Source organism: Gymnodraco acuticeps, unplaced genomic scaffold (assembly GCF_902827175.1).
Source record: "Gymnodraco acuticeps unplaced genomic scaffold, fGymAcu1.1, whole genome shotgun sequence".
NCBI lineage: Eukaryota > Metazoa > Chordata > Actinopteri > Perciformes > Bathydraconidae > Gymnodraco > Gymnodraco acuticeps.
The window spans coordinates 20,478-26,072 of record NW_022991693.1 but is presented as its reverse complement, the minus strand read 5'-3'; positions in this window follow the sequence as shown (position 1 = coordinate 26,072).

Genomic DNA, 5,595 nt, shown 5'->3' with positions numbered 1-5,595 from the left:
TTCTACTTCTTACATGTTGAACACAAATACCTGTACTTTCTACTTCTTACACTTTGAACCCAAATACCTGTACTTTCTACTTCTTACACTTTGAACCCAAATACCTGTACTTTCTACTTCTTACATGTTGAACACAAATACCTGTACTTTCTACTTCTTACATGTTGAACTCAAATACCTGTACTTTCTACTTCTTACATGTTGAACACAAATACCTGTACTTTCTACTTCTTACATGTTGAACTCAAATACCTGTACTTTCTACTTCTCTCATGTTGAACACAAATACCTGTACTTTCTACTTCTTACACTTTGAACCCAAATACCTGTACTTTCTACTTCTTACATGTTGAACTCAAATACCTGTACTTTCTACTTCTCACACTTTGAACCCAAATACCTGTACTTTCTACTTCTTACATGTTGAACTCAAATACCTGTACTTTCTACTTCTTACATGTTGAACACAAATACCTGTACTTTCTACTTCTTACACTTTGAACCCAAATACCTGTACTTTCTACTTCTTACACTTTGAACCCAAATACCTGTACTTTCTACTTCTTACACTTTGAACCCAAATACCTGTACTTTCTACTTCTTACACTTTGAACCCAAATACCTGTACTTTCTACTTCTTACATGTTGAACACAAATACCTGTACTTTCTACTTCTTACATGTTGAACACAAATACCTGTACTTTCTACTTCTTACACTTTGAACCCAAATACCTGTACTTTCTACTTCTTACACTTTGAACACAAATACCTGTACTTTCTACTTCTTACACTTTGAACCCAAATATCTGTACTTTCTACTTCTTACACTTTGAACCCAAATACCTGTACTTTCTACTTCTTACATTTTGAACACAAATACCTGTACTTTCTACTTCTTACACTTTGAACCCAAATACCTGTACTTTCTACTTCTTACACTTTGAACCCAAATACCTGTACTTTCTACTTCTTACACTTTGAACCCAAATACCTGTACTTTCTACTTCTTACATGTTGAACTCAAATACCTGTACTTTCTACTTCTTACACTTTGAACCCAAATACCTGTACTTTCTACTTCTTACATGTTGAACACAAATACCTGTACTTTCTACTTCTTACATGTTGAACTCAAATACCTGTACTTTCTACTTCTTACATGTTGAACACAAATACCTGTACTTTCTACTTCTTACATGTTGAACTCAAAATACCTGTACTTTCTACTTCTCTCATGTTGAACACAAATACCTGTACTTTCTACTTCTTACATGTTGAACACAAATACCTGTACTTTCTACTTCTTACATGTTGAACACAAATACCTGTACTTTCTACTTCTTACATGTTGAACACAAATACCTGTACTTTCTACTTCTTACATGTTGAACTCAAATACCTGTACTTTCTACTTCTCACACTTTGAACCCAAATACCTGTACTTTCTACTTCTTACATGTTGAACTCAAATACCTGTACTTTCTACTTCTTACATGTTGAACTCAAATACCTGTACTTTCTACTTCTTACATGTTGAACACAAATACCTGTACTTTCTACTTCTTACATGTTGAACTCAAATACCTGTACTTTCTACTTCTTACATGTTGAACACAAATACCTGTACTTTCTACTTCTCACACTTTGAACCCAAATACCTGTACTTTCTACTTCTTACACTTTGAACCCAAATACCTGTACTTTCTACTTCTTACACTTTGAACCCAAATACCTGTACTTTCTACTTCTTACATGTTGAACCAAATACCTGTACTTTCTACTTCTTACATGTTGAACTCAAATACCTGTACTTTCTACTTCTCACACTTTGAACCCAATACCTGTACTTTCTACTTCTTACATGTTGAACTCAAATACCTGTACTTTCTACTTCTTACATGTTGAACACAAATACCTGTACTTTCTACTTCTTACATGTTGAACTCAAATACCTGTACTTTCTACTTCTCACACTTTGAACCCAAATACCTGTACTTTCTACTTCTTACATGTTTAACTCAAATACCTGTACTTTCTACTTCTCACACTTTGAACCCAAATACCTGTACTTTCTATTTCTTACATGTTAAACTCAAATACCTGTACTTTCTACTTCTTACACTTTGAACCCAAATACCTGTACTTTCTACTTCTTACACTTTGAACCCAAATACCTGTACTTTCTACTTCTTACATGTTGAACTCAAATACCTGTACTTTCTACTTCTTACATGTTGAACTCAAATACCTGTACTTTCAACTTCTTACATGTTGAACTCAAATACCTGTACTTTCTACTTCTTACATGTTGAACTCAAATACCTGTACTTTCTACTTCTTACATGTTGAACACAAATACCTGTACTTTCTACTTCTCACATGTTGAACACAAATACCTGTACTTTCTACTTCTCACACTTTGAACCCAAATACCTGTACTTTCTACTTCTCTCATGTTGAACACAAATACCTGTACTTTCTACTTCTCACACTTTGAACCCAAATACCTGTACTTTCTACTTCTTACATGTTGAACTCAAATACCTGTACTTTCTACTTCTCTCATGTTGAACACAAATACCTGTACTTTCTACTTCTCACACTTTGAACCCAAATACCTGTACTTTCTACTTCTTACATGTTGAACTCAAATACCTGTACTTTCTACTTCTCTCATGTTGAACACAAATACCTGTACTTTCTACTTCTTACATGTTGAACTCAAATACCTGTACTTTATACTTCTCACATGTTGAACACAAATACCTGTACTTTCTACTTCTTACATGTTGAACACAAATACCTGTACTTTCTACTTCTTACATGTTGAACTCAAATACCTGTACTTTCTACTTCTTACATGTTGAACTCAAATACCTGTACTTTCTACTTCTTACATGTTGAACTCAAATACCTGTACTTTCTACTTCTTACATGTTAAACTCAAATACCTGTACTTTCTACTTCTTACATGTTGAACTCAAATACCTGTACTTTCTACTTCTCACACTTTGAACCCAAATACCTGTACTTTCTACTTCTTACATGTTGAACTCAAATACCTGTACTTTCTACTTCTTACATGTTGAACTCAAATACCTGTACTTTCTACTTCTCACATGTTGAACACAAATACCTGTACTTTCTACTTCTTACATGTTGAACTCAAATACCTGTACTTTCTACTTCTTACATGTTGAACACAAATACCTGTACTTTCTACTTCTTACATGTTGAACACAAATACCTGTACTTTCTACTTCTTACATGTTGAACTCAAATACCTGTACTTTCTACTTCTTACATGTTGAACTCAAATACCTGTACTTTCTACTTCTTACATGTTGAACTCAAATACTTGTACTTTCTTCTTCTCTCATTTTCCAAACAGCTGGTTCCTTTAGTCTGAATGTGTGTTTGATGCGTGATCATTATTCTTTAGAGTCATTGCGTGCCTATTGATTTGAACACGATCCGTGTATCCATCATTTCCTGGTCTTCTCTAAAGAAGAGGGACCAATGGAAACGTTGTCATGTTGCCGTTGTTCAGCATGGAAACATTCATTAGCTAACAATGACATTATTGTTCTATTAATATAAAGGGAGGTCAGGTACTCTTTAAAACAGCTGCTAGTTATGGGTACTTTTTACTGAAGTACATTTCAAAGCCTCTTTACTTTCACTTGAGTAAAGAAGTTTAGTCAGTACTTCTACTTTTACCAGAGTATTTTCAAACACGAGTATCTGTACTTCTACTTGTTATATAGACGGCCAACATGCCAAGGCCAGGTCAACCTGGATGTGTGTACTTTTGCCATCTCTGGTAAAACCCTGGAAAACCTCCACTGAGATTACCCAGGAAAATCTTTTATTTAAAGCTACTGCCATTTCATAATTTGGTGTTTATCTCCCTTGCAAGAGTATGACACCGACATGCTGTTTATTTCCATCCATGCATTCTGCAGGTGCCTTTTTCCTGGCACTACCTCCCACACAAACAATTTGGGTTTACAAGCCATTTAATCTGCTACAGCGCTCCAGCGTTTGACCTTGGCCAACACAAAGCCTGACAAGCGTCAACAGCTCTCAATGCTCTCATTTAGCGTTCGCTGCTACCGGCTGTAGTGCCATTGGCCTGAAACTGCAGCGAATAATTCTTTTACAAGCAGCATGACAAGAGGGATGGCAAGCGACTCGAGGATTTCACGTTTTGTCCACAGAGACGACTCTGCAGCAAATACACTTTGGCATAAGCATGAAGAGGTTGTCATATTAACATTCTGCGTTTTTTTAAGCCTGCATTTAAACAGGAAAGTCAGCTTAGAGGACATTTATTCTGGATATACACACTGGTTCTTGCTCAAGGGTTTTGTGTCAGTACTTTTTTTTTTAATTGTACATGTCTCATTTAATACCCTGTCCTGAATTCCCCTGCACAGATTCAAACTGGCAACCCTCCAGTCCGTTATCAAACTGCTGCCAAACAATGATTTGTACATTTGCATATTTTTCACGAGCTGGGTTCACGGATCTTTGTTGTAAATTAGACCCATATGATATTTTATCAAATGCTTGGTAAAGAAGAGCTATTACTTAATATGTTTGCAAAACACAAGTTACGAAACCTTCATGCACTCGTACGCTCAAAACTGACAAGCAAACGTTCAACATTTTGGATTTCTATTAGATGTGACAATCCATACAGCCACGCCTAATATGAACCCAGTTAGCTTAGCTTAAAAACAAACATGTCATAGTTATATTTATGTAACATTGGAACTATGGCTTCAACGACTTATACCTTTGCATTTTGTATGTCAAGTTTTGTTGAAATATATAGTTTCTCAAAGTCAAACATGATGTCTCCAAATATCTTGTTATGTCAGTCCAAAACCCAGAGATATTTAGGTTCATATGATAAAAACCGAGACTGAAAACTGCATTTTCGGACATTTTGGTACAAAATAATCCCCTTACGAATAATCAAAAAAGTGGAAATAATGTTCTCTTGATCGACTAATAAAAGCAGCTTTCGATACGTACAAAGATAGGTATATATTATTTATTTGGGAAGTCTGACGTTGAGTCCTTATGCTAGCTGCGCTAACTGTCTCCTGGTTTCAGCTTCATATTTAACTAACCAACAGGTGATGTGTGCATGTCTATATTCTCATTAAACTGCAAGAAAGTGAAAAAAGGTTGTTCCGAAGACGTCTAATCGTTCCTTTAAAGATATCAAAGTACAGCAGAGACACACTCTCTCGCTGTGTGATATTATCAGAGTGCCCTCGCTGCCACACTGCATCCATCACCGCTCGCAGCTCAGGCCTGGAAAGTGGAGCTCTGCAGCTGATGAGCTGGTGAGAGATATTTATGAGGATCCTCGTAACCGGCCCAACCGATCCCAGGCAGATGACTTTTTCCGAGATAGCACTTAACATGTTACCTCCAGCTGTCATTCAGGGAGGATGTTTTACCATGTGGAGCAATCCGAAGCAAGACACAGCTCATCAGTAATAAGCCCGGGTTATTCGAGAGGAACCGTGAGTTTAAATATAGTTTTTTCTTATGTGACGAAATGCAAAAACAGCGGA